General features: G+C 39.1%; 1 long non-coding RNA gene across 1 annotated transcript; it reads left to right on the top strand.

Moving 5' to 3' along the window:
* The first annotated feature begins 8628 nt into the window (after nt 1-8628).
* On the top strand, nt 8629-9918 carry LOC306643376. Its single transcript, XR_013758917.1, has 2 exons — nt 8629-8863; nt 9821-9918. It is a non-coding gene; the product is annotated as an uncharacterized lncRNA (long non-coding RNA).
* The last annotated feature ends 2404 nt before the right edge of the window (nt 9919-12322 follow it).

Raw genomic sequence — 12322 nt, 5'->3', positions numbered from 1 at the left:
GTGAAACCTCCCGGGCCCTGTAACTTGCCTCCCACCACCTACCTGCAAAGCCAGCTTCGTGTGGATGCTGCCAACATCTGCTGCTGAAAAAACTGCACCTGAGCTGCTTGAACCTCAGATGCAGCGGCTTCCGAGTGCCTTCCCTGAGCGGGTGGTCCTGGGCTACCAGAGCTCTTTCCAAAAGACTCTGCCCTTGTAATTCTTTGAAATAAATTTGCAATTCTACATCTCCAAGCCTGTGGTGGCTAAGTGGCAGCTTTTGTTTGTCCTCATGCAAGAGACTTCCAGTATTAACCACTCCATCCTTTGTCAAGAACTGTTAGCAGGCTCCTTTTCTGGCCATGCTTTACATTTTGCTTCGTTTTGCTCCAAATTCTTCCTGTAAACATGGCTAAAGGCAGGCAGTCACACCATGATGCAGTGTGAGTGCTTCACCTTGAAATTCCCGCGGCCCGGTGAACTAGTCCATCACCTTTACTGTCAGCCTCCCACCAAGTCTCAGGCCATGGGCAGAGTGCATTCAAATTCTTTGCCACGATGTATCGAGGATGGCCTGAGTCCAGCTTCCAGTAGAATCCTCATTCCCATCTGAAACTTCATCAGTACAGCCTTTCACGTCTGCATTCTGGTTTGTTCTTCCAAACCCTCACCAGAATCACCCATTAAGCTCTACGCATAGCATTCTATGTTTTCTCTAGTCTGCTTCTCAACACTTTTCCAAATTTCCCTTGTAAACCAATTTCAAAGGCTTCTCCACACACTTTCAGACAGCAATAATGCCACTCTGTACCACTTTTCTGTGTTAGCTTCCTATTACTGTAACAAAGTACTTGAGGTTATAAACTTTAAAGAGAAAATGCTTACTTTGGCTTATAGTTTTGGAGGTTTCAGTCCATGGATTAGTCCTGTTGTTTTCAGGACTATGACAAGGAGGCACTACTTCCTACAAATGGTATGCACACTCCCTTCCAGAGGTCCCCCCACACTCTCCTGCAGATAGTGTATAGATATTAGTAGTTGTCTCAATTCTGCCGGGAAAAAAACAGACAACCTTGAAAACTGTCATGGGGAAAGTAAAAAGGAGTTCTAAGTACCTGGCCTAAGTTTGTGGGATTGAGAGAAGGCACCCAATTCTGAGATTTCTCACCAAGGAGGGAATGAGAAGAGTGAAGCAGGTATACCCATATCAAAGGTCTCAGAGATCTACTAAATCTCCAGTTGACTGGTGAAATCTTCCTATTCTGAAGTCAATCAGTAAAGACTGGAAGATGTGACTGCCTTTTTTCTAATGTGAACATCAGTGTAAGCCTTCAAGGAATATGATGAACCAAGGAACCATCACACCACCAAAAGAAGAAAGTCCCAACGGTGACTCCAAAGAAATGGAGATGTATGAATTGTCTGACAAAGAATTCAAAATAATTATCTTAAAGCTCAGAGGGTTGCAAGAGAACACAGGTATTACCAAACAATACAAGGCAAACAATATATGAACAATATTAGAAGTTCAACAAAAAGACAGAAATCAGATGAGAACCAAACTGAAATTCTGGACCTGAAGACTGCAATGATAGAACTGAAAAATTCAGCAGAGAGCTTTGATAGTAGATTTACTCAAGCAGATGAACAAGTTGGGAAACTTCAATCATTTGAAGTTCTCAACTGAGTGAGAGTCAGTTTTCTCTCACCATTGGTGGAGAGCAAAAACTATCATGGTGAATATATACCATGGAGTATTATAAAGCAGTGAGAAACACTGTAAGATTGATCTAATTCATAGATTAAATGACCAAAAGTGATGTTGATATATAATACCACTGGTGTAAATTTAAGAGAACTTCATGCAAGGCAAATATCAGAGTCAAATAAAATGACAAATAATTACTATGGTTGTTGCACAGGGGCTGCAACACCGGAGGCTGACACCAAGTCGCATGCTGATAACTATGGGGGACTCAGTCATGAACCTACACGCCAAGATCTGAGGAGAAGAGCTTTATTTGGGGTGATAGAGCACTTATCACATAGGAAGCTGCTTCTCTCTTTACTGCATATAACACTGTCTTTTATATCCTTGCAGTTATGCGAGTCATCCATCTTAAAGGTCAAGCCTTGCATAAGCAGTTATTAGCCTATTTTGTAGACTATAGGTTGGTTACAGGAAGGAAAACCACCGTTTCACAGACCACAGGAGAGGATCCTGTTTGGCACTCTGTGTTTCAACAGAATGCCATGTAGGCCTCCTTCCAGGGGGCAGGGCCCACATATGGGTGTACTTGGGTATGAGCTTAAACAATCTCATCACATAACTAACATAAATTAAAATTATGGGGGCAGGGGTTGTGGTTCAGTGTTAGAGCGCTTGCCTAGCATGTGTGAGGTACTGGGTTCAATTCTCAGCATCACATATAAATAAATGAGTAAAATAAAGGTCTATCAACATCTAAAAAAATTTTTTTTAAGAAATATCAATTATGAGCTCAACTTGCAATATCAGTTGAGCAAATCAACATCAAATATTAATTATATGACAATCAAGTCTTTTAAAAATGTCCCTTTTTTAGTATGGATCTACTGAGATTAAGTATCATTTCTAACTTATATGCTTACCTGTCACAAAAATTATATAAACTTTATCTGAAATTCAGCCTAAATCTGTCCATTTTGAGGTAAAATCAAATATATTGCATTTCATAACTGAAAAAGCTTTACACGCAGAAAACATACACACTCACCAAAAGGAACCTTTTAAAAATTGATCAATAATTCTCCTTACCCCTAATTCCTTAAACAATATAGATGAAGTTGTAAGCTTATTTCCTATAAATTGCTCAACATGAATTTCCCTGAGTTTTCTTCAACAGTTTCCTGGAGATCCTATTAAGAATGCTCCCTAACCAGGCCTGGTGGTATGCGACTGTAATCTCAGATACTCAGGAGGTTGAGGTAGGAGGATCATTTAAACTCAGGAATTCAAAATGACCCTGGGAAATACAGTAATACTCCATCTGCTTCTGGTTTGTGATCATACACAATTTGTTTTAAGGTATCTGGATTTATTTGATCTTATGACATTTTGGTACCACTATTTGTTTTTGTTCAATGCTATCTTTATGCAAATTTTCAGGAAATCTAGTGACTGAGGCACCTGCTTTTCCTAGCTAGAACCTGAGACATCTCTTATTTCTTTAACAATACCTTTAATGTCCGATTACACAGTACCATAACACTATCTTTAACATATGGTTAACATAGTACCTTTAACATGGTTAAAGGTTCTCCTGTGTCAAGTTCTAAACTGATGACTTGTAGAAAGAATCCTCATTGTTCAGTCCAATGTACATTATTTTTCCTGGGTTATAATGCCATTTTTTTTTTTTTTTTGGTGCTGGCAATTGAACCCAGGGGCACTTTATCACTGAGTCACATTCACCAGCCCTTTTTATTTTTATTTTGAGACACGGTCTCGCTAAGTCGCTTAGGATCTCACTTGGTAGCTGAGGCTGGCTCTGAACTTGTGATCCTCCTGCCTCAGCCTCCCCAGGTTCTAATGACCCATTTTTATGAATCTGTCTATTCAAAGTTGTTCATTTTTTTCCTGCAATTTTGTTTTTTATCTATAATTACAGTTGTAGGACCTGCTGCTGACAACTTTTGTGTTAGTAGGAAAAATTCCTTCCTCCTTACAGAGAAATGATTATCTTTTTACTCTTGTAGTATGTCATTGTAATCATCTGTGTCTGTATCCAAATATTAGGAGCACATTTGGAGATTAATCATAAGAACAAGTAACATACGAACATGATACTCAGATATAAAATAGTCAAAACTTTTTGCTTGCTTGGAAGCTCAGAGTTTTCGTTGTTGTCTGCTGTTTTTGGTGCTGGGCCTCAGGTACTCTAGCAAGCGCCCTACCACAGAGCTACACTGCAGCCCAGAGTTCTGACTTCTAGATGTCCTTGCACAGCTTTTGTAATACCAAGATCTAACTATATGTTCTATACACACTCGATTCTCTTTGTTCATGAATTCCATATTTGAAAATTCATAAGCTCACTACAATTTGCAATCCCCAAATCAATGTGAAGGTGTTTTTCTGGGCATACACTGGCGAAAAGTTTGAATCAATTGATGTGCTCATTCCCATTTGGAAAACATGTTTCTGTTCTCTTTCTCTCATTCTGTGGGTTAATTTCTCCACTATTTTGATAGGGTCCTTGATGAACAAATGTTTTTAATGTTGATGAAGTCCAATTTCTTTCTTTTGGCAACTGCTCTTTGCTCTCATATCCCATAAATCATTATGAAAACCTGTACTGGAAGATTTTCCCACAAGTTTTCTTCTGAATTTAAAAATTTTAGCTTTTACTTTCAGTTTATTTTAACCTATTTTGAATTCATGTTTAGATGGTATAAAATGAGGGTCCAATTTCATTATTTTGCATGTGGATATCCAGTTTTCCAGACTGTCTTTTCTCAGCTGAATGGTCTTGATGTCCTTGTTGAAAACCATGAGAGTTTATTTCGAAGGTCTCCTTTCTGATTTGTTAGTTTATATATCTCTTTACTAAGGCACTGTTTGACTATCACAGCCTGGTAGTAAATTGTGAAACTGGTACACGTAAGACTCCAAATTTGTTCTCCTTTGGGTTGTTTTGACTGTTTGGAGACCCCTGAAATTCCCTATGAAGTTAATTAATTTTTCTATTGGAAAAGTCATTGGGATTTTTATAGGAATTGCAATGAATCTGTAGTTCACTTCAGGTAGAATCACCATCTTAACAATGTTAAGTTTTCCAATCCAGGTACATGGAATGTCTTTTCATTTATTTGTGTCATTTTAAATTTCTCAGTTATGTTTTATAGTTTTCATTGTACAAGCCTCTTGCCTCTTGAATTTATTTTAAAACATTTTTTAGTATGTATCAAAATTTAAAAAAATTCATTTTGGTATAGCTCTTTTATAATGTATGGAAACAGAATTTTGTGAATTGTATTTGTACCCTATAATTTTACTGAATCCATATAACAGTGTCTCTGTGTGTGTGTTTCTGTGATGTTTAAGGTTTTCTATAATCAAGACTATATAATCTATGAACAGGGATAATCCCACTTCTTTCCAATTTGGATGCTTTTACTTCTTTTTCATCTTATTGCTCTGGCTTGAACTTCCAATACTGTGTTGAATAGAAGTAGTGAAGGTGAAAGTAGGCATTCATATCTTGTTTCTTTTTCTTTCTTTTTTGCTATTGGGGAGTGAACCCAGGGGTGCTTAACCAATGAGCCACATTCCCAGCCCTTTTTATTTTTTATCTTGAGACAAGGTCTTGCTAAGTTGCTTAGGACCTCACCTCACTAGGTTGCTGAGGCTGGCTTTGAACTTGTGATCCTCCTGCCTCAGCCTCCTGGGCTGCTGGGATTACAGGTGTGCACCGTTACATACCTCATTTCTAATCACAGAGGAAACACTTCCACCATTGAGTGTGCTCCTGTCTTGTGTGTTTTGATACGTGGCTTTTATTACTTTGACGTAGTTTCCTTTGTGTCTAGTTTATTGTTTTTGTCATTAAAGGGTTTTGGATTTTGTAAAAGGCTTTTCCTGCATCAATTGAAACGAACGTTGTGTTCTTTCCCCTTCATTTTGTTAATGACGTGTATTACACTGATTGATTTTTGTATACTGCATCATTCTTGCCTTCGAAGAATAAATCTCATTGGCCATAGTGTATAATCCTTTTAATATACTTGGAATTTGTTTTGCTAGTATTTTGTTGACCTCTGTGTTAACATTCATCCAGGATATTTGTTCACTGAACTCTCCTCTTGTTGGGTAGAATGTTCTGTGTAATTGGTCTGCAGTGTTATTCAACGCTATTATTTCCTTATTAACCATTTGTTTGGTTGTTTTATCCATTATTGAAAGCATGGTTAAAGTCTTCTACTAGTACTGTAGATCTGTTTATACACTTCAATCCTGTCAATGTTTTCTTCATTTGTTTGGAACTCTGGTTTTGATGCATATATGTTCACAAGGCCCTAAGCAACTTGGTGAGATGCTTCTCAATAAATACAGAAATAGGACTTGGGATGTAAGTTCAAAATAATAAAAAGGGCTGGGGATGTAGCTCAGTGGTAAAGTGTCCCTGGGTTCAATTCACAGCATAAATAAATAAATAAATAAATAAATGCAGTGTTAAACAATGTTAGTATGTTCTTCCTTTGCACAGGGTAGCAATTCTGAAACTACTTTGTGTGCATTCTAAAACTGATGAAATAATATTGTGCATATAACAGGAGCCAGGAATCTGTCAGAGAAAAATTTACAGGAAAGGGAAAACAAATGGTGGAATAAAACATATGGCATTGGGTTGAAACTGGAAGTTTCAGTGGCAACTTGTGGGCTTTAATATACACAGATAACTAGATATAGGAATGGATATAGATGCTGAATGCACACATGTATGTATATGGACGCATATGCATACATCTATTTCCCAGCTCTATCCAGAAGATAACCTACAATCAATGATACTCCCAAGATTACTAAGTTAATTTAAACCCTGGCTTTTGAATACAATATTCCACTAATGGAACCAAGACTCCTTAGAGAAGCAGCTCATTATATGGTTGAAATGGGGAAAATATCAAATAAGTCTTTATTTTTTATTTTTGTGGTGCTGGGGCTTCAACTCAAGGCCTCGTGCTTCCAAGGCAGGCACTCTATCAACTGAGCTATTTCCCCAGCCCAGCATAGAATTTCTTGATGTCAAAAAGTGAGGAAGTTCTTAAAGATGAGAGGGACATGGGCCAAAGGACAGCTTGAAGGGACCCCCCCTGGAATAAGGTGATTACCCCTCTTGAATCATTACAGGATTATAATACATTTAATCAAGTGTCCAAGAGTTCACAGAGACATAAGGAAGTAAAGAAATAGAAGAGGGAAAACTCCTCATTTCCGTAGCATTCCAATTAATAAATGAAAGAATGATGGAATTAGAAAAATCAACATTTGACAAGCACCATAATAGATTCTGGCAAGAACCAACATTTAAATTAAAGTGACTGCACAGAAATTTGAAAAGTAACAGGATATTTATATCATCTCAAAGTATCTCCCCATAAGATAGTTATTTTATTGCAAAGGATAGGAAAATCCTTTTACAGTGGATAAACTAGAGGTACTACCTTAAACAAGTGGCCAAAGCTGACAAAGAGAGATGTGATTAAACCACAGTAACTACCTCCTGATAGGATACACTAAGAAGAATTCAGCATCACTTTTGTATTCCTGATAAAATAATGTAAATTTAACCACAAGGAAACATTATTGGTCATATCCAAACTGCCAATGTTATTATGAAATACAAAGAAAATATCAGGAAGAAGACTAAAACTTGATGGTTTCTTAAAAGTCAGACCTGTTAGTGTGTTTAGTGGTTTTTGTTTTTCCTCTAGCTAAATTCAGTTCGACTGCATGGGTACAGATGCAGAGTAGTCAGGGATTTCAGTTTAATCAGAACTGTATTTAGACAGGACCAGAGAACTGCAAGCAAGCTATGTGAGTATAAACGTGTGTGTGTTTAAAAAGGAAGACAGCACACTAAGTAAGGGGCTATGGAACAGTGACAGGATCAGTGCACTTACTGTAAATGAGGGACAGGAATGGAAAGACTCAAAAATCTGGGTAGGAACGCATGCAGCTAAAAAATATACGATATGCGGCTGGAGTTGTAGCCCAGTGGTAAAAGCGCTAGCCTAGCATGATTCTCAGCACCGCATATAAATAAAATAAAATAAAAATAAAATTCAAATAAAATAAAATATCCATCGACAACTAAACATTTTTTTAAAAAATACGACATAAAATACACACTTCAAAAGTTAGGCCTTGTAAGTTAACACTACAAGTCAGTGAGATGAGATGAACGCTGCTTTCCTAGAAATGCCATCCTAGTTTCTCAATGAGCATGTATTTCTCTAGAAACTTAAATAAAAGTTCGTTGAATGAAGAGTTGCCCAACTCGATGGAAGGCCACCGCGCGGGCCTCGTGCTGGACGAGGCCGCGCTCTCCACCGGGACCCGGTGCACGGGTGGGGGCCGCCGCAGCAGGGAAGCCGGCCTCCAGGTCCCGGTCGCCCCTGGGCCGACAGAGCTCCGCGCAGGCCGGAGGCCTCCCGGGCGCTCTCCTGCCGAGGGCCTCCGCCGCTGGAGGCGCACTACGGCTTTCTTGGCTCCAGCCTCGGTTTCTGAAGCGGCCGCCCGGCCCGGCCTCAGACCGTCCACCTGTGCAGAGCGGAGATGCCCCACAGGATACCATCAACTTAACCCGAAGAACGACCTTACACGTCCCGCAGCAGCGGCTCCCAGGACTACACTTCCCGGCGGGCCCCGCGCGAGGCTGCTTCCGCCCCGACCGGGCCTTCCGGCCGCGGATTGGCTGCTGCCGTGTCTGGCGCTGAGGGACCGGGTCCTGGGGCGGCGCCAGCCGGTAGTTACGGACCTGGCGGGCGGGCGCGCGGGCTATGGACAGTGGTGGCTTGGGCTGGGCGGGGACTGCCACTCTGCCCAGACGGGAGAAGTGCGTGCGCTTCCGCCACGTGACGTAGGCGTGACTGCGTAGGGGGCGGGGGGCGTGGCCGAGTGGTGAGCCCCGGCGGGGCCTCTCTGGAGAAGGTGTGCCGGTCCCCCGACCTGCACCTTCAGCGGTGATTGCAAGCACCAAGGCACTTGCCTCTGTGTGAATAGCCACTGCTTGAGTTTTGTAATGCCAGGAGCTGAGGTTGGGGCAAACCTTTGTGTGCAGTGCAGGGTGTACTGTGATGGCAAAACCAGGCTTGGTTGTGAAATTACCAGAACGTTATGGTAAGAAATTCCACATGGTCCGCCAGCGTTACCGGTGGCTTAACTTGAAGGACATGGACAGAGGCGATGCCCTTGAGAGGGTTCAAAAGGGCATCAAAGGGGGAAAATGTGATGGGAAAACCATACCTGGTTGTGAAATGAAATTATAAAAACGTTTGGTAAGAAACCAATGCCTGGGAAAGGGTCAGTTCCGCTCCCCTCTTTCAACCTTTCTCCAGGAAGCCTAATTAACCGTGGGTACCTCCCTACCGTTTGGATTGTAAATAACTGTCCTGAGAGCCCCAGGACCCCCTCTTGAAATGTAACCATGCCTGTGAAAAGAGCCGTTTCTTCTGTTTCTGTGATCATGCTTTATGTTAGAGCCCCTGCGCGGGCCTTCAGCCTCATAGATTAGGAATTTCGAAAAGAGAGGAAAAAGCCCCAGTGACAGGCTGGGTCTAAGAGGATGACAAATAACCTATAAATATTGTGAGAAACTGTGGATCAGGGCTCAGATTTTGGAGTTTTGTGTTCTTCTGAGCCTGCCAGTGTAAAATAAAGTTTGGAGTTCCCCTCTCCTGTGCTGCTTGCTGCTTTTCCAGTCTGTTTCCCGCAACAGTATCTGTCTCCTGTTTGGAAGGTTCTAGGCGTCTTCAGCATCTTGGTATCCAAATGTTGAAGGTGGTTCCTTCAACAAGTGGTGTCCTCAGAGGTTTTTTATTTTAAATATTGCCTATTTGCTATGCTTGTGTTTTTATTTAATTTCTAATTCTTACGTAAGTATATGCATACTGTAGAAAATTGCACATATTATATATTTAATGTGTTTTTACAAACCTAATACACCTTGGTAGTTGACACTTAGATGGGTGATAGGGAGTACTGCCAGCACTCTTCCAGTTCTCCTGTGCTCTCAGCTTTACCGCTGAGAGGAGCCACTATCCTAGCTTCTAACATAGATTTTCCTTGTTTTGCTAGGCATAGTGATGCACACCTATAATCATAGCGACTGGGGAGCCTGGGACAGGAGACTCGCAAGTTGGAGGCCAGCCTCAGCAACTTAGCGAGACCCTGTCTCAAAATACAAAATAAAAAGGACTGAAAATGTTGCTCAGTGATAAAGCACACCTGGGTTTAATCCCCAGTAAACCTCTCTCCTCCCCCAGATCCTTATTTTTAACTTTATCTAAATGGAATCACACCATATGTTTTTGTTTGCTGTTATGTGTATGAGATTTGTTATTGCTTGTTTGTTATGGTTTGTCAGTTCTTATTGCCCCATAGTATTCTGTTGTGAGACTATAACACAATTCAATTGTAATGTGCATTTGCACAGCGTTCAGTTTGGGGCCATTATAAAAGTGGCTAATCTGACCATTTCCATAAGTGCCTTTTGGGGGCATACACATATGCATTTATGTTGGTTTATACATGGGCATGAAATTGCGGGGCCCTGGGGAGGATATTTGTTCAACTTTAGTGGATACTGCCAAAGGAGTTGCACTAAATTATACTCTGACCATCAGAGTATTAAGAGTTCTGGTTTCCTCAAATTCCCATGAATATTTGGTACTTTTCATTTTATCCCTTCTGGTGGTGCACATTTTCCTGATGACTACTAAAATCAACTACATTTTCTTATGTTATTGGCTATTTAGATATTTTCTTTTGTGAAGTGTCAGTTCAAGTTTCTGCTCATTTTTCTGGAGGGCATCTTTTTTGTTACTGATTTTAACAGATAATTAAAATATGTTTTCTAACTGGACCCAGAGGTGCATGACTATAATCCCAGCTACTGGCTATCCCAATGCTGAGGTAGGAGCATTGCAAGTCAAGGTCAGCTTTGGTCATTTAGCAAGACCCTGTCTCAAATTTAAAAAATATATATAAAAAATGGACTGGGATATAGCTCAGTTCTAGAGTACCTCTGTATTCAATCATCAGCATTGCAAAAAATTTATACACACACACACACACATGATAAAATCTTTTTATTGGATATATGTACTACAATCTTCTTCCAGTCTGAGGGTTGTCTTAGTGATATCTTTTGGTGAATAAAATTTCTTAGTTTTAATAGAGTTAATTTATTAATTTTTGTTTCATCAGTATTTTTCATATCTTGTTTAAAAAAAAAACTTTGCCTGTTACAAGGCCATGAATATGTATTTTTATGTTTTATTCTAAAGGTCTTAATACTTTATCTTTAACATTTATATTTGCCACCATCTGGAATTGATTTTTAGAGCTTGATTTTTTTTTGCATATGGATAGGCAGTTGATCCAACATGACTTATTGAAAAGATCATCTTTCCCCCACTGTACTGAAATTATACCTTTATATCAAGTGATTGTGTATGTATGAATTTATTCTTGTAGTACCTTTTTGATCTGAATTGATGTAATTAGTTTATGCCAGTATTGTAGTCTCTTAATACAATAACTTTATAATAGGTATCTTTATCTGAATAATGTAAATTTTCTACCTTTGTTGTTCTAGATAGTGATTCTTGGTCCTTTGAACTTCTATATGAACTTTGGAACCAAATTGTGAATTTTCTCAAAAGCTTTACCAGATTTTTTTGTTTTTTGGGGGGGGAGGGGATTGCATTGAATTTATAAAGTTTTGGAGAGAATTAGCATCTAATCATACAATCATCTAGACCATGACATGGTGTAGCTTAATTGCATATATTCTTTCAGTAATATTCTGTTATTTTTAAATCTAGAGGTTTTAAACATCTTTTAATTTTTTTCCCTACTCCTATTTCTTTTTATGTTATTGAAAATGTCATCAATTAAAATTTGCTGCTTTCTTTTTGGTTGTTCTTGATTTATGGAAATCAGTTGCTCTGTATCCCTCAAACTTGTATAGGGGTCTCCATACCATCAGTCTATATGTGGATTCTTTTAGATTTTTATGTAATTGTTATGTCATCTATGATTTTAATTGCTTTTCAGTACTCATGCCTTTCTTTTTTTTTTTTTTTTTTTTGCCTGTTGTACTAACTCAGAAATCTAGTTGAATAGAAATGGTCTTTTCATCTAGTTGAATAGAAATGGTCTTTTCCTCAATCTTACAGGGAATGTTTCAGTACTGTAGTATTATGAACTTTAAGGTAGCATTTTAAAATATGCTTTATTAGGTCAATGATGATGTATCTTTTGATTTCTGACTGGCTCAGTTTTTTTTTTTTTAAATCATGATTAATTGTTGAATTTTGTCATATGATTTTTCTGCATCCATCAGGGTAATCATGCTGTGTGTCCTTTTTCTGCAAGAAGTGCAGATGTTAATTGATTTTAAGTGTTAACCCTCACATTCTTCAAGCAAACCCCATTACTCTTTTTATATATTACTGATTTTGATTCTTTATTGACCTATAACTTCGCTCTTTTTTAGCAGATTATAGTATCAAGGTTATGCTGATCTCACAAAAAATTGTTTAAGATTGGTGTCTTTTCCTCCTCAGATGTTTA

Source organism: Sciurus vulgaris (assembly GCF_902686455.1).
Source record: "Sciurus vulgaris genome assembly, chromosome: 13".
NCBI lineage: Eukaryota > Metazoa > Chordata > Mammalia > Rodentia > Sciuridae > Sciurus > Sciurus vulgaris.
This window is presented reverse-complemented; position numbering and strand designations above follow the sequence as displayed.